We start from the raw sequence: 18,625 nt of genomic DNA, 5'->3' as shown, positions 1-18,625 counted from the left end.
ACCACCACACCATCCTCTCCCACAAGCCCTGCACACACAGGCAGAGGCCCTTCCCCACACCCCTCTCCCCCAACACCCCCCAGCTGGCCCTTCTATAGCTATGGGCAGCCCCGCCCACCTTTCTGACCTCACCAGTCACAAGGCACCTGACAATGACCAGCCAGCCAATCCAGAGGCAGCTGGCAGAGGCCCCAGAACCTTCTGGAACTGACTCTGTGGAGCAGCTCCTGCCTGGGGTTAACAGGTCCAGGAGGCCCCAGAGCAGCCACAGGAAGCCCTGGGCTGCAAGAAAATACTAAACATAAACATGAAAAGAAACCCACACAGAGAAGCTGCTGCCCAGAGCAATGAAATGGCCACAGCAGACGGCCGCTGGCACACACCAGGCCCGTGACTGTGGCTCCCCACAGGCAGCCCTGGCTCTTGACTTAACAGTGTCAAGGGGGCAATGGGCAAACCCAGAACACAGGAGATCTTACTGATAAACATTACTCTTCACAATAAAACACTGATAAACAGCTAGGACTAGTATGGTCATGACACACATGGCAAGTTGAGGAATTTCAACCATTAAAATCTACAGTCACTTACTCTTTCCTTCAGACACTGTTTACACTTCTTGTCCCTCTTAACTGGATGACAGACACCTGTAAGCTTTCCTTTGCAACCTGCAGTCACCTAGTTAGCGCACCAGACACGCACAGTTCCTACAGTTAAACGCTCTGCAAATTCAAACTAACCTGAACTGGTAGTCAGGGAATTTGCAATATTCACTTCGCTTTCCCCTCGTAAGCCGGAAGACACTCTAAGCTTACAACTTGTTTTGGCAACTCCTTTTCCATGACATCCTCCAATTTGCAACTTCTGGTAGCCATTCTCAAGTCCATCAAAGCTTTCCCAGCCAGAGCCCTACACCACTTGCCCCGGCTGGCCAGCCAGAGCCCCGCACCATTATTTAGCAGCCAGCCAGCCGGATCACTAAAACATTTGCCCAGAGTAGCAAGCCACAGCCCTAAAATGCATGCCCCAGCCAGCCAAAGCCCTGCAGCATTATCTAGCAGCCAGCTAGACAGCCAAAGCCCTAAAACACTTGCCCTGGCCAGCCAGCCACAGTCCTAAAACATTCGCCCCAAATGGCCAGCCACGGACCCAGGGCACTTGCCCCAGCACACCAGCCATAGCCCTGCACTGTTATAATAGCGGCCAGCTGGGCAGCAAGAGCCCTAAAATGCTGGCCCTGGCTGGCTAACCAGTTATTTACAGGGTCACTTAGCTGCCAGCTGGACAGCCATAGCCCAAAAACCCTTTCCCCAGCTGGAGCCCTACACCATTATTTAGTCACTGACTGGCCAGGCCCCTACACCCTTACTTAGCAGCCAGCAACCTGGAGCCCTACACAGTTGTAAGGGGGCCAGCCAGATACCCTCACCCCTACACCATTACTTATCCAGCAGCACGCCAGCCAGAGCTGTGCACTGTTCTTTAGCAGCCAGCCAACAAGACAGAGGCCCACTCCACTCGCCCTGCCAGGCCACCCAGAACCACAGACCACCAGCTCACTCCCACCAGCACTAATACCATCATTAACAACCAAAAGGGACATCAAATGGGTACTTGTCAAAAGGTAAGTTATGCACAGCATGCCGTACAGCTGCACCACCCCACCAGATGTTCTCCAGCTCCCAGCGCTCTGATCCCTGCGGTACTTCACCACCACACCATCCTCTCCCACAAGCCCTGCACACACAGGCAGAGGCCCTTCCCCACACCCCTCTCCCCCAACACCCCCCAGCTGGCCCTTCTATAGCTATGGGCAGCCCCGCCCACCTTTCTGACCTCACCAGTCACAAGGCACCTGACAATGACCAGCCAGCCAATCCAGAGGCACCTGGCAGAGGCCCCAGAACCTTCTGGAACTGACTCTGTGGAGCAGCTCCTGCCTGGGGTTAACAGGTCCAGGAGGCCCCAGAGCAGCCACAGGAAGCCCTGGGCTGCAAGAAAATACTAAACATAAACATGAAAAGAAACCCACACAGAGAAGCTGCTGCCCAGAGCAATGAAATGGCCACAGCAGACGGCCGCTGGCACACACCAGGCCCGTGACTGTGGCTCCCCACAGGCAGCCCTGGCTCTTGACTTAACAGTGTCAAGGGGGCAATGGGCAAACCCAGAACACAGGAGATCTTACTGATAAACATTACTCTTCACAATAAAACACTGATAAACAGCTAGGACTAGTATGGTCATGACACACATGGCAAGTTGAGGAATTTCAACCATTAAAATCTACAGTCACTTACTCTTTCCTTCAGACACTGTTTACACTTCTTGTCCCTCTTAACTGGATGACAGACACCTGTAAGCTTTCCTTTGCAACCTGCAGTCACCTAGTTAGCGCACCAGACACGCACAGTTCCTACAGTTAAACGCTCTGCAAATTCAAACTAACCTGAACTGGTAGTCAGGGAATTTGCAATATTCACTTCGCTTTCCCCTTGTAAGCCGGAAGACACTCTAAGCTTACAACTTGTTTTGGCAACTCCTTTTCCATGACATCCTCCAATTTGCAACTTCTGGTAGCCATTCTCAAGTCCATCAAAGCTTTCCCAGCCAGAGCCCTACACCACTTGCCCCGGCTGGCCAGCCAGAGCCCCGCACCATTATTTAGCAGCCAGCCAGCCGGATCACTAAAACATTTGCCCAGAGTAGCAAGCCACAGCCCTAAAATGCATGCCCCAGCCAGCCAAAGCCCTGCAGCATTATCTAGCAGCCAGCTAGACAGCCAAAGCCCTAAAACACTTGCCCTGGCCAGCCAGCCACAGTCCTAAAACATTCGCCCCAAATGGCCAGCCACGGACCCAGGGCACTTGCCCCAGCACACCAGCCATAGCCCTGCACTGTTATAATAGCGGCCAGCTGGGCAGCAAGAGCCCTAAAATGCTGGCCCTGGCTGGCTAACCAGTTATTTACAGGGTCACTTAGCTGCCAGCTGGACAGCCCAAAAACCCTTTCCCCAGCTGGAGCCCTACACCATTATTTAGTCACTGACTGGCCAGGCCCCTACACCCTTACTTAGCAGCCAGCAACCTGGAGCCCTACACAGTTGTAAGGGGGCCAGCCAGATACCCTCACCCCTACACCATTACTTATCCAGCAGCACGCCAGCCAGAGCTGTGCACTGTTCTTTAGCAGCCAGCCAACAAGACAGAGGCCCACTCCACTCGCCCTGCCAGGCCACCCAGAACCACAGACCACCAGCTCACTCCCACCAGCACTAATACCATCATTAACAACCAAAAGGGACATCAAATGGGTACTTGTCAAAAGGTAAGTTATGCACAGCATGCCGTACAGCTGCACCACCCCACCAGATGTTCTCCAGCTCCCAGCGCTCTGATCCCTGCGGTACTTCACCACCACACCATCCTCTCCCACAAGCCCTGCACACACAGGCAGAGGCCCTTCCCCACACCCCTCTCCCCCAACACCCCCCAGCTGGCCCTTCTATAGCTATGGGCAGCCCCACCCACCTTTCTGACCTCACCAGTCACAAGGCACCTGACAATGACCAGCCAGCCAATCCAGAGGCACCTGGCAGAGGCCCCAGAACCTTCTGGAACTGACTCTGTGGAGCAGCTCCTGCCTGGGGTTAACAGGTCCAGGAGGCCCCAGAGCAGCCACAGGAAGCCCTGGGCTGCAAGAAAATACTAAACATAAACATGAAAAGAAACCCACACAGAGAAGCTGCTGCCCAGAGCAATGAAATGGCCACAGCAGACGGCCGCTGGCACACACCAGGCCCGTGACTGTGGCTCCCCACAGGCAGCCCTGGCTCTTGACTTAACAGTGTCAAGGGGGCAATGGGCAAACCCAGAACACAGGAGATCTTACTGATAAACATTACTCTTCACAATAAAACACTGATAAACAGCTAGGACTAGTATGGTCATGACACACATGGCAAGTTGAGGAATTTCAACCATTAAAATCTACAGTCACTTACTCTTTCCTTCAGACACTGTTTACACTTCTTGTCCCTCTTAACTGGATGACAGACACCTGTAAGCTTTCCTTTGCAACCTGCAGTCACCTAGTTAGCGCACCAGACACGCACAGTTCCTACAGTTAAACGCTCTGCAAATTCAAACTAACCTGAACTGGTAGTCAGGGAATTTGCAATATTCACTTCGCTTTCCCCTTGTAAGCCGGAAGACACTCTAAGCTTACAACTTGTTTTGGCAACTCCTTTTCCATGACATCCTCCAATTTGCAACTTCTGGTAGCCATTCTCAAGTCCATCAAAGCTTTCCCAGCCAGAGCCCTACACCACTTGCCCCGGCTGGCCAGCCAGAGCCCCGCACCATTATTTAGCAGCCAGCCAGCCGGATCACTAAAACATTTGCCCAGAGTAGCAAGCCACAGCCCTAAAATGCATGCCCCAGCCAGCCAAAGCCCTGCAGCATTATCTAGCAGCCAGCTAGACAGCCAAAGCCCTAAAACACTTGCCCTGGCCAGCCAGCCACAGTCCTAAAACATTCGCCCCAAATGGCCAGCCACGGACCCAGGGCACTTGCCCCAGCACACCAGCCATAGCCCTGCACTGTTATAATAGCGGCCAGCTGGGCAGCAAGAGCCCTAAAATGCTGGCCCTGGCTGGCTAACCAGTTATTTACAGGGTCACTTAGCTGCCAGCTGGACAGCCCAAAAACCCTTTCCCCAGCTGGAGCCCTACACCATTATTTAGTCACTGACTGGCCAGGCCCCTACACCCTTACTTAGCAGCCAGCAACCTGGAGCCCTACACAGTTGTAAGGGGGCCAGCCAGATACCCTCACCCCTACACCATTACTTATCCAGCAGCACGCCAGCCAGAGCTGTGCACTGTTCTTTAGCAGCCAGCCAACAAGACAGAGGCCCACTCCACTCGCCCTGCCAGGCCACCCAGAACCACAGACCACCAGCTCACTCCCACCAGCACTAACACCATCATTAACAACCAAAAGGGACATCAAATGGGTACTTGTCAAAAGGTAAGTTATGCACAGCATGCCGTACAGCTGCACCACCCCACCAGATGTTCTCCAGCTCCCAGCGCTCTGATCCCTGCGGTACTTCACCACCACACCATCCTCTCCCACAAGCCCTGCACACACAGGCAGAGGCCCTTCCCCACACCCCTCTCCCCCAACACCCCCCAGCTGGCCCTTCTATAGCTATGGGCAGCCCCGCCCACCTTTCTGACCTCACCAGTCACAAGGCACCTGACAATGACCAGCCAGCCAATCCAGAGGCACCTGGCAGAGGCCCCAGAACCTTCTGGAACTGACTCTGTGGAGCAGCTCCTGCCTGGGGTTAACAGGTCCAGGAGGCCCCAGAGCAGCCACAGGAAGCCCTGGGCTGCAAGAAAATACTAAACATAAACATGAAAAGAAACCCACACAGAGAAGCTGCTGCCCAGAGCAATGAAATGGCCACAGCAGACGGCCGCTGGCACACACCAGGCCCGTGACTGTGGCTCCCCACAGGCAGCCCTGGCTCTTGACTTAACAGTGTCAAGGGGGCAATGGGCAAACCCAGAACACAGGAGATCTTACTGATAAACATTACTCTTCACAATAAAACACTGATAAACAGCTAGGACTAGTATGGTCATGACACACATGGCAAGTTGAGGAATTTCAACCATTAAAATCTACAGTCACTTACTCTTTCCTTCAGACACTGTTTACACTTCTTGTCCCTCTTAACTGGATGACAGACACCTGTAAGCTTTCCTTTGCAACCTGCAGTCACCTAGTTAGCGCACCAGACACGCACAGTTCCTACAGTTAAACGCTCTGCAAATTCAAACTAACCTGAACTGGTAGTCAGGGAATTTGCAATATTCACTTCGCTTTCCCCTTGTAAGCCGGAAGACACTCTAAGCTTACAACTTGTTTTGGCAACTCCTTTTCCATGACATCCTCCAATTTGCAACTTCTGGTAGCCATTCTCAAGTCCATCAAAGCTTTCCCAGCCAGAGCCCTACACCACTTGCCCCGGCTGGCCAGCCAGAGCCCCGCACCATTATTTAGCAGCCAGCCAGCCGGATCACTAAAACATTTGCCCAGAGTAGCAAGCCACAGCCCTAAAATGCATGCCCCAGCCAGCCAAAGCCCTGCAGCATTATCTAGCAGCCAGCTAGACAGCCAAAGCCCTAAAACACTTGCCCTGGCCAGCCAGCCACAGTCCTAAAACATTCGCCCCAAATGGCCAGCCACGGACCCAGGGCACTTGCCCCAGCACACCAGCCATAGCCCTGCACTGTTATAATAGCGGCCAGCTGGGCAGCAAGAGCCCTAAAATGCTGGCCCTGGCTGGCTAACCAGTTATTTACAGGGTCACTTAGCTGCCAGCTGGACAGCCATAGCCCAAAAACCCTTTCCCCAGCTGGAGCCCTACACCATTATTTAGTCACTGACTGGCCAGGCCCCTACACCCTTACTTAGCAGCCAGCAACCTGGAGCCCTACACAGTTGTAAGGGGGCCAGCCAGATACCCTCACCCCTACACCATTACTTATCCAGCAGCACGCCAGCCAGAGCTGTGCACTGTTCTTTAGCAGCCAGCCAACAAGACAGAGGCCCACTCCACTCGCCCTGCCAGGCCACCCAGAACCACAGACCACCAGCTCACTCCCACCAGCACTAACGCCATCATTAACAACCAAAAGGGACATCAAATGGGTACTTGTCAAAAGGTAAGTTATGCACAGCATGCCGTACAGCTGCACCACCCCACCAGATGTTCTCCAGCTCCCAGCGCTCTGATCCCTGCGGTACTTCACCACCACACCATCCTCTCCCACAAGCCCTGCACACACAGGCAGAGGCCCTTCCCCACACCCCTCTCCCCCAACACCCCCCAGCTGGCCCTTCTATAGCTATGGGCAGCCCCGCCCACCTTTCTGACCTCACCAGTCACAAGGCACCTGACAATGACCAGCCAGCCAATCCAGAGGCAGCTGGCAGAGGCCCCAGAACCTTCTGGAACTGACTCTGTGGAGCAGCTCCTGCCTGGGGTTAACAGGTCCAGGAGGCCCCAGAGCAGCCACAGGAAGCCCTGGGCTGCAAGAAAATACTAAACATAAACATGAAAAGAAACCCACACAGAGAAGCTGCTGCCCAGAGCAATGAAATGGCCACAGCAGACGGCCGCTGGCACACACCAGGCCCGTGACTGTGGCTCCCCACAGGCAGCCCTGGCTCTTGACTTAACAGTGTCAAGGGGGCAATGGGCAAACCCAGAACACAGGAGATCTTACTGATAAACATTACTCTTCACAATAAAACACTGATAAACAGCTAGGACTAGTATGGTCATGACACACATGGCAAGTTGAGGAATTTCAACCATTAAAATCTACAGTCACTTACTCTTTCCTTCAGACACTGTTTACACTTCTTGTCCCTCTTAACTGGATGACAGACACCTGTAAGCTTTCCTTTGCAACCTGCAGTCACCTAGTTAGCGCACCAGACACGCACAGTTCCTACAGTTAAACGCTCTGCAAATTCAAACTAACCTGAACTGGTAGTCAGGGAATTTGCAATATTCACTTCGCTTTCCCCTTGTAAGCCGGAAGACACTCTAAGCTTACAACTTGTTTTGGCAACTCCTTTTCCATGACATCCTCCAATTTGCAACTTCTGGTAGCCATTCTCAAGTCCATCAAAGCTTTCCCAGCCAGAGCCCTACACCACTTGCCCCGGCTGGCCAGCCAGAGCCCCGCACCATTATTTAGCAGCCAGCCAGCCGGATCACTAAAACATTTGCCCAGAGTAGCAAGCCACAGCCCTAAAATGCATGCCCCAGCCAGCCAAAGCCCTGCAGCATTATCTAGCAGCCAGCTAGACAGCCAAAGCCCTAAAACACTTGCCCTGGCCAGCCAGCCACAGTCCTAAAACATTCGCCCCAAATGGCCAGCCACGGACCCAGGGCACTTGCCCCAGCACACCAGCCATAGCCCTGCACTGTTATAATAGCGGCCAGCTGGGCAGCAAGAGCCCTAAAATGCTGGCCCTGGCTGGCTAACCAGTTATTTACAGGGTCACTTAGCTGCCAGCTGGACAGCCATAGCCCAAAAACCCTTTCCCCAGCTGGAGCCCTACACCATTATTTAGTCACTGACTGGCCAGGCCCCTACACCCTTACTTAGTAGCCAGCAACCTGGAGCCCTACACAGTTGTAAGGGGGCCAGCCAGATACCCTCACCCCTACACCATTACTTATCCAGCAGCACGCCAGCCAGAGCTGTGCACTGTTCTTTAGCAGCCAGCCAACAAGACAGAGGCCCACTCCACTCGCCCTGCCAGGCCACCCAGAACCACAGACCACCAGCTCACTCCCACCAGCACTAATGCCATCATTAACAACCAAAAGGGACATCAAATGGGTACTTGTCAAAAGGTAAGTTATGCACAGCATGCCGTACAGCTGCACCACCCCACCAGATGTTCTCCAGCTCCCAGCGCTCTGATCCCTGCGGTACTTCACCACCACACCATCCTCTCCCACAAGCCCTGCACACACAGGCAGAGGCCCTTCCCCACACCCCTCTCCCCCAACACCCCCCAGCTGGCCCTTCTATAGCTATGGGCAGCCCCGCCCACCTTTCTGACCTCACCAGTCACAAGGCACCTGACAATGACCAGCCAGCCAATCCAGAGGCAGCTGGCAGAGGCCCCAGAACCTTCTGGAACTGACTCTGTGGAGCAGCTCCTGCCTGGGGTTAACAGGTCCAGGAGGCCCCAGAGCAGCCACAGGAAGCCCTGGGCTGCAAGAAAATACTAAACATAAACATGAAAAGAAACCCACACAGAGAAGCTGCTGCCCAGAGCAATGAAATGGCCACAGCAGACGGCCGCTGGCACACACCAGGCCCGTGACTGTGGCTCCCCACAGGCAGCCCTGGCTCTTGACTTAACAGTGTCAAGGGGGCAATGGGCAAACCCAGAACACAGGAGATCTTACTGATAAACATTACTCTTCACAATAAAACACTGATAAACAGCTAGGACTAGTATGGTCATGACACACATGGCAAGTTGAGGAATTTCAACCATTAAAATCTACAGTCACTTACTCTTTCCTTCAGACACTGTTTACACTTCTTGTCCCTCTTAACTGGATGACAGACACCTGTAAGCTTTCCTTTGCAACCTGCAGTCACCTAGTTAGCGCACCAGACACGCACAGTTCCTACAGTTAAACGCTCTGCAAATTCAAACTAACCTGAACTGGTAGTCAGGGAATTTGCAATATTCACTTCGCTTTCCCCTTGTAAGCCGGAAGACACTCTAAGCTTACAACTTGTTTTGGCAACTCCTTTTCCATGACATCCTCCAATTTGCAACTTCTGGTAGCCATTCTCAAGTCCATCAAAGCTTTCCCAGCCAGAGCCCTACACCACTTGCCCCGGCTGGCCAGCCAGAGCCCCGCACCATTATTTAGCAGCCAGCCAGCCGGATCACTAAAACATTTGCCCAGAGTAGCAAGCCACAGCCCTAAAATGCATGCCCCAGCCAGCCAAAGCCCTGCAGCATTATCTAGCAGCCAGCTAGACAGCCAAAGCCCTAAAACACTTGCCCTGGCCAGCCAGCCACAGTCCTAAAACATTCGCCCCAAATGGCCAGCCACGGACCCAGGGCACTTGCCCCAGCACACCAGCCATAGCCCTGCACTGTTATAATAGCGGCCAGCTGGGCAGCAAGAGCCCTAAAATGCTGGCCCTGGCTGGCTAACCAGTTATTTACAGGGTCACTTAGCTGCCAGCTGGACAGCCATAGCCCAAAAACCCTTTCCCCAGCTGGAGCCCTACACCATTATTTAGTCACTGACTGGCCAGGCCCCTACACCCTTACTTAGTAGCCAGCAACCTGGAGCCCTACACAGTTGTAAGGGGGCCAGCCAGATACCCTCACCCCTACACCATTACTTATCCAGCAGCACGCCAGCCAGAGCTGTGCACTGTTCTTTAGCAGCCAGCCAACAAGACAGAGGCCCACTCCACTCGCCCTGCCAGGCCACCCAGAACCACAGACCACCAGCTCACTCCCACCAGCACTAATGCCATCATTAACAACCAAAAGGGACATCAAATGGGTACTTGTCAAAAGGTAAGTTATGCACAGCATGCCGTACAGCTGCACCACCCCACCAGATGTTCTCCAGCTCCCAGCGCTCTGATCCCTGCGGTACTTCACCACCACACCATCCTCTCCCACAAGCCCTGCACACACAGGCAGAGGCCCTTCCCCACACCCCTCTCCCCCCAACACCCCCCAGCTGGCCCTTCTATAGCTATGGGCAGCCCCGCCCACCTTTCTGACCTCACCAGTCACAAGGCACCTGACAATGACCAGCCAGCCAATCCAGAGGCAGCTGGCAGAGGCCCCAGAACCTTCTGGAACTGACTCTGTGGAGCAGCTCCTGCCTGGGGTTAACAGGTCCAGGAGGCCCCAGAGCAGCCACAGGAAGCCCTGGGCTGCAAGAAAATACTAAACCTAAACATGAAAAGAAACCCACACAGAGAAGCTGCTGCCCAGAGCAATGAAATGGCCACAGCAGACGGCCGCTGGCACACACCAGGCCCGTGACTGTGGCTCCCCACAGGCAGCCCTGGCTCTTGACTTAACAGTGTCAAGGGGGCAATGGGCAAACCCAGAACACAGGAGATCTTACTGATAAACATTACTCTTCACAATAAAACACTGATAAACAGCTAGGACTAGTATGGTCATGACACACATGGCAAGTTGAGGAATTTCAACCATTAAAATCTACAGTCACTTACTCTTTCCTTCAGACACTGTTTACACTTCTTGTCCCTCTTAACTGGATGACAGACACCTGTAAGCTTTCCTTTGCAACCTGCAGTCACCTAGTTAGCGCACCAGACACGCACAGTTCCTACAGTTAAACGCTCTGCAAATTCAAACTAACCTGAACTGGTAGTCAGGGAATTTGCAATATTCACTTCGCTTTCCCCTTGTAAGCCGGAAGACACTCTAAGCTTACAACTTGTTTTGGCAACTCCTTTTCCATGACATCCTCCAATTTGCAACTTCTGGTAGCCATTCTCAAGTCCATCAAAGCTTTCCCAGCCAGAGCCCTACACCACTTGCCCCGGCTGGCCAGCCAGAGCCCCGCACCATTATTTAGCAGCCAGCCAGCCGGATCACTAAAACATTTGCCCAGAGTAGCAAGCCACAGCCCTAAAATGCATGCCCCAGCCAGCCAAAGCCCTGCAGCATTATCTAGCAGCCAGCTAGACAGCCAAAGCCCTAAAACACTTGCCCTGGCCAGCCAGCCACAGTCCTAAAACATTCGCCCCAAATGGCCAGCCACGGACCCAGGGCACTTGCCCCAGCACACCAGCCATAGCCCTGCACTGTTATAATAGCGGCCAGCTGGGCAGCAAGAGCCCTAAAATGCTGGCCCTGGCTGGCTAACCAGTTATTTACAGGGTCACTTAGCTGCCAGCTGGACAGCCATAGCCCAAAAACCCTTTCCCCAGCTGGAGCCCTACACCATTATTTAGTCACTGACTGGCCAGGCCCCTACACCCTTACTTAGCAGCCAGCAACCTGGAGCCCTACACAGTTGTAAGGGGGCCAGCCAGATACCCTCACCCCTACACCATTACTTATCCAGCAGCACGCCAGCCAGAGCTGTGCACTGTTCTTTAGCAGCCAGCCAACAAGACAGAGGCCCACTCCACTCGCCCTGCCAGGCCACCCAGAACCACAGACCACCAGCTCACTCCCACCAGCACTAATACCATCATTAACAACCAAAAGGGACATCAAATGGGTACTTGTCAAAAGGTAAGTTATGCACAGCATGCCGTACAGCTGCACCACCCCACCAGATGTTCTCCAGCTCCCAGCGCTCTGATCCCTGCGGTACTTCACCACCACACCATCCTCTCCCACAAGCCCTGCACACACAGGCAGAGGCCCTTCCCCACACCCCTCTCCCCCAACACCCCCCAGCTGGCCCTTCTATAGCTATGGGCAGCCCCGCCCACCTTTCTGACCTCACCAGTCACAAGGCACCTGACAATGACCAGCCAGCCAATCCAGAGGCACCTGGCAGAGGCCCCAGAACCTTCTGGAACTGACTCTGTGGAGCAGCTCCTGCCTGGGGTTAACAGGTCCAGGAGGCCCCAGAGCAGCCACAGGAAGCCCTGGGCTGCAAGAAAATACTAAACATAAACATGAAAAGAAACCCACACAGAGAAGCTGCTGCCCAGAGCAATGAAATGGCCACAGCAGACGGCCGCTGGCACACACCAGGCCCGTGACTGTGGCTCCCCACAGGCAGCCCTGGCTCTTGACTTAACAGTGTCAAGGGGGCAATGGGCAAACCCAGAACACAGGAGATCTTACTGATAAACATTACTCTTCACAATAAAACACTGATAAACAGCTAGGACTAGTATGGTCATGACACACATGGCAAGTTGAGGAATTTCAACCATTAAAATCTACAGTCACTTACTCTTTCCTTCAGACACTGTTTACACTTCTTGTCCCTCTTAACTGGATGACAGACACCTGTAAGCTTTCCTTTGCAACCTGCAGTCACCTAGTTAGCGCACCAGACACGCACAGTTCCTACAGTTAAACGCTCTGCAAATTCAAACTAACCTGAACTGGTAGTCAGGGAATTTGCAATATTCACTTCGCTTTCCCCTTGTAAGCCGGAAGACACTCTAAGCTTACAACTTGTTTTGGCAACTCCTTTTCCATGACATCCTCCAATTTGCAACTTCTGGTAGCCATTCTCAAGTCCATCAAAGCTTTCCCAGCCAGAGCCCTACACCACTTGCCCCGGCTGGCCAGCCAGAGCCCCGCACCATTATTTAGCAGCCAGCCAGCCGGATCACTAAAACATTTGCCCAGAGTAGCAAGCCACAGCCCTAAAATGCATGCCCCAGCCAGCCAAAGCCCTGCAGCATTATCTAGCAGCCAGCTAGACAGCCAAAGCCCTAAAACACTTGCCCTGGCCAGCCAGCCACAGTCCTAAAACATTTGCCCCAAATGGCCAGCCACGGACCCAGGGCACTTGCCCCAGCACACCAGCCATAGCCCTGCACTGTTATAATAGCGGCCAGCTGGGCAGCAAGAGCCCTAAAATGCTGGCCCTGGCTGGCTAACCAGTTATTTACAGGGTCACTTAGCTGCCAGCTGGACAGCCCAAAAACCCTTTCCCCAGCTGGAGCCCTACACCATTATTTAGTCACTGACTGGCCAGGCCCCTACACCCTTACTTAGCAGCCAGCAACCTGGAGCCCTACACAGTTGTAAGGGGGCCAGCCAGATACCCTCACCCCTACACCATTACTTATCCAGCAGCACGCCAGCCAGAGCTGTGCACTGTTCTTTAGCAGCCAGCCAACAAGACAGAGGCCCACTCCACTCGCCCTGCCAGGCCACCCAGAACCACAGACCACCAGCTCACTCCCACCAGCACTAATACCATCATTAACAACCAAAAGGGACATCAAATGGGTACTTGTCAAAAGGTAAGTTATGCACAGCATGCCGTACAGCTGCACCACCCCACCAGATGTTCTCCAGCTCCCAGCGCTCTGATCCCTGCGGTACTTCACCACCACACCATCCTCTCCCCCAAGCCCTGCACACACAGGCAGAGGCCCTTCCCCACACCCCTCTCCCCCAACACCCCCCAGCTGGCCCTTCTATAGCTATGGGCAGCCCCGCCCACCTTTCTGACCTCACCAGTCACAAGGCACCTGACAATGACCAGCCAGCCAATCCAGAGGCACCTGGCAGAGGCCCCAGAACCTTCTGGAACTGACTCTGTGGAGCAGCTCCTGCCTGGGGTTAACAGGTCCAGGAGGCCCCAGAGCAGCCACAGGAAGCCCTGGGCTGCAAGAAAATACTAAACATAAACATGAAAAGAAACCCACACAGAGAAGCTGCTGCCCAGAGCAATGAAATGGCCACAGCAGACGGCCGCTGGCACACACCAGGCCCGTGACTGTGGCTCCCCACAGGCAGCCCTGGCTCTTGACTTAACAGTGTCAAGGGGGCAATGGGCAAACCCAGAACACAGGAGATCTTACTGATAAACATTACTCTTCACAATAAAACACTGATAAACAGCTAGGACTAGTATGGTCATGACACACATGGCAAGTTGAGGAATTTCAACCATTAAAATCTACAGTCACTTACTCTTTCCTTCAGACACTGTTTACACTTCTTGTCCCTCTTAACTGGATGACAGACACCTGTAAGCTTTCCTTTGCAACCTGCAGTCACCTAGTTAGCGCACCAGACACGCACAGTTCCTACAGTTAAACGCTCTGCAAATTCAAACTAACCTGAACTGGTAGTCAGGGAATTTGCAATATTCACTTCGCTTTCCCCTTGTAAGCCGGAAGACACTCTAAGCTTACAACTTGTTTTGGCAACTCCTTTTCCATGACATCCTCCAATTTGCAACTTCTGGTAGCCATTCTCAAGTCCATCAAAGCTTTCCCAGCCAGAGCCCTACACCACTTGCCCCGGCTGGCCAGCCAGAGCCCCGCACCATTATTTAGCAGCCAGCCAGCCGGATCACTAAAACATTTGCCCAGAGTAGCAAGCCACAGCCCTAAAATGCATGCCCCAGCCAGCCAAAGCCCTGCAGCATTATCTAGCAGCCAGCTAGACAGCCAAAGCCCTAAAACACTTGCCCTGGCCAGCCAGCCACAGTCCTAAAACATTCGCCCCAAATGGCCAGCCACGGACCCAGGGCACTTGCCCCAGCACACCAGCCATAGCCCTGCACTGTTATAATAGCGGCCAGCTGGGCAGCAAGAGCCCTAAAATGCTGGCCCTGGCTGGCTAACCAGTTATTTACAGGGTCACTTAGCTGCCAGCTGGACAGCCATAGCCCAAAAACCCTTTCCCCAGCTGGAGCCCTACACCATTATTTAGTCACTGACTGGCCAGGCCCCTACACCCTTACTTAGCAGCCAGCAACCTGGAGCCCTACACAGTTGTAAGGGGGCCAGCCAGATACCCTCACCCCTACACCATTACTTATCCAGCAGCACGCCAGCCAGAGCTGTGCACTGTTCTTTAGCAGCCAGCCAACAAGACAGAGGCCCACTCCACTCGCCCTGCCAGGCCACCCAGAACCACAGACCACCAGCTCACTCCCACCAGCACTAATACCATCATTAACAACCAAAAGGGACATCAAATGGGTACTTGTCAAAAGGTAAGTTATGCACAGCATGCCGTACAGCTGCACCACCCCACCAGATGTTCTCCAGCTCCCAGCGCTCTGATCCCTGCGGTACTTCACCACCACACCATCCTCTCCCACAAGCCCTGCACACACAGACAGAGGCCCTTCCCCACACCCCTCTCCCCCAACACCCCCCAGCTGGCCCTTCTATAGCTATGGGCAGCCCCGCCCACCTTTCTGACCTCACCAGTCACAAGGCACCTGACAATGACCAGCCAGCCAATCCAGAGGCACCTGGCAGAGGCCCCAGAACCTTCTGGAACTGACTCTGTGGAGCAGCTCCTGCCTGGGGTTAACAGGTCCAGGAGGCCCCAGAGCAGCCACAGGAAGCCCTGGGCTGCAAGAAAATACTAAACATAAACATGAAAAGAAACCCACACAGAGAAGCTGCTGCCCAGAGCAATGAAATGGCCACAGCAGACGGCCGCTGGCACACACCAGGCCCGTGACTGTGGCTCCCCACAGGCAGCCCTGGCTCTTGACTTAACAGTGTCAAGGGGGCAATGGGCAAACCCAGAACACAGGAGATCTTACTGATAAACATTACTCTTCACAATAAAACACTGATAAACAGCTAGGACTAGTATGGTCATGACACACATGGCAAGTTGAGGAATTTCAACCATTAAAATCTACAGTCACTTACTCTTTCCTTCAGACACTGTTTACACTTCTTGTCCCTCTTAACTGGATGACAGACACCTGTAAGCTTTCCTTTGCAACCTGCAGTCACCTAGTCAGCGCACCAGACACGCACAGTTCCTACAGTTAAACGCTCTGCAAATTCAAACTAACCTGAACTGGTAGTCAGGGAATTTGCAATATTCACTTCGCTTTCCCCTCGTAAGCCGGAAGACACTCTAAGCTTACAACTTGTTTTGGCAACTCCTTTTCCATGACATCCTCCAATTTGCAACTTCTGGTAGCCATTCTCAAGTCCATCAAAGCTTTCCCAGCCAGAGCCCTACACCACTTGCCCCGGCTGGCCAGCCAGAGCCCCGCACCATTATTTAGCAGCCAGCCAGCCGGATCACTAAAACATTTGCCCAGAGTAGCAAGCCATAGCCCTAAAATGCATGCCCCAGCCAGCCAAAGCCCTGCAGCATTATCTAGCAGCCAGCTAGACAGCCAAAGCCCTAAAACACTTGCCCTGGCCAGCCAGCCACAGTCCTAAAACATTCGCCCCAAATGGCCAGCCACGGACCCAGGGCACTTGCCCCAGCACACCAGCCATAGCCCTGCACTGTTATAATAGCGGCCAGCTGGGCAGCAAGAGCCCTAAAATGCTGGCCCTGGCTGGCTAACCAGTTATTTACAGGGTCACTTAGCTGCCAGCTGGACAGCCATAGCCCAAAAACCCTTTCCCCAGCTGGAGCCCTACACCATTATTTAGTCACTGACTGGCCAGGCCCCTACACCCTTACTTAGTAGCCAGCAACCTGGAGCCCTACACAGTTGTAAGGGGGCCAGCCAGATACCCTCACCCCTACACCATTACTTATCCAGCAGCACGCCAGCCAGAGCTGTGCACTGTTCTTTAGCAGCCAGCCAACAAGACAGAGGCCCACTCCACTCGCCCTGCCAGGCCACCCAGAACCACAGACCACCAGCTCACTCCCACCAGCACTAATGCCATCATTAACAACCAAAAGGGACATCAAATGGGTACTTGTCAAAAGGTAAGTTATGCACAGCATGCCGTACAGCTGCACCACCCCACCAGATGTTCTCCAGCTCCCAGCGCTCTGATCCCTGCGGTACTTCACCACCACACCATCCTCTCCCACAAGCCCTGCACACACAGGCAGAGGCCCTTCCCCACACCCCTCTCCCCCAACACCCCCCAGCTGGCCCTTCTATAGCTATGGGCAGCCCCGCCCACCTTTCTGACCTCACCAGTCACAAGGCACCTGACAATGACCAGCCAGCCAATCCAGAGGCAGCTGGCAGAGGCCCCAGAACCTTCTGGAACTGACTCTGTGGAGCAGCTCCTGCCTGGGGTTAACAGGTCCAGGAGGCCCCAGAGCAGCCACAGGAAGCCCTGGGCTGCAAGAAAATACTAAACATAAACATGAAAAGAAACCCACACAGAGAAGCTGCTGCCCAGAGCAATGAAATGGCCACAGCAGACGGCCGCTGGCACACACCAGGCCCGTGACTGTGGCTCCCCACAGGCAGCCCTGGCTCTTGACTTAACAGTGTCAAGGGGGCAATGGGCAAACCCAGAACACAGGAGATCTTACTGATAAACATTACTCTTCACAATAAAACACTGATAAACAGCTAGGACTAGTATGGTCATGACACACATGGCAAGTTGAGGAATTTCAACCATTAAAATCTACAGTCACTTACTCTTTCCTTCAGACACTGTTTACACTTCTTGTCCCTCTTAACTGGATGACAGACACCTGTAAGCTTTCCTTTGCAACCTGCAGTCACCTAGTCAGCGCACCAGACACGCACAGTTCCTACAGTTAAACGCTCTGCAAATTCAAACTAACCTGAACTGGTAGTCAGGGAATTTGCAATATTCACTTCGCTTTCCCCTTGTAAGCCGGAAGACACTCTAAGCTTACAACTTGTTTTGGCAACTCCTTTTCCATGACATCCTCCAATTTGCAACTTCTGGTAGCCATTCTCAAGTCCATCAAAGCTTTCCCAGCCAGAGCCCTACACCACTTGCCCCGGCTGGCCAGCCAGAGCCCCGCACCATTATTTAGCAGCCAGCCAGCCGGATCACTAAAACATTTGCCCAGAGTAGCAAGCCATAGCCCTAAAATGCATGCCCCAGCCAGCCAAAGCCCTGCAGCATTATCTAGCAGCCAGCTAGACAGCCAAAGCCCTAAAACACTTGCCCTGGCCAGCCAGCCACAGTCCTAAAACATTCGCCCCAAATGGCCAGCCACGGACCCAGGGCACTTGCCCCAGCACACCAGCCATAGCCCTGCACTGTTATAATAGCGGCCAGCTGGGCAGCAAGAGCCCTAAAATGCTGGCCCTGGCTGGCTAACCAGTTATTTACAGGGTCACTTAGCTGCCAGCTGGACAGCCATAGCCCAAAAACCCTTTCCCCAGCTGGAGCCCTACACCATTATTTAGTCACTGACTGGCCAGGCCCCTACACCCTTACTTAGCAGCCAGCAACCTGGAGCCCTACACAGTTGTAAGGGGGCCAGCCAGATACCCTCACCCCTACACCATTACTTATCCAGCAGCACGCCAGCCAGAGCTGTGCACTGTTCTTTAGCAGCCAGCCAACAAGACAGAGGCCCACTCCACTCGCCCTGCCAGGCCACCCAGAACCACAGACCAC

The sequence above is a fragment of the Grus americana genome, chromosome 1, assembly GCF_028858705.1.
Source record: "Grus americana isolate bGruAme1 chromosome 1, bGruAme1.mat, whole genome shotgun sequence".
Lineage (NCBI taxonomy): Eukaryota > Metazoa > Chordata > Aves > Gruiformes > Gruidae > Grus > Grus americana.
Note: the sequence above shows the minus strand (reverse complement) of the source record.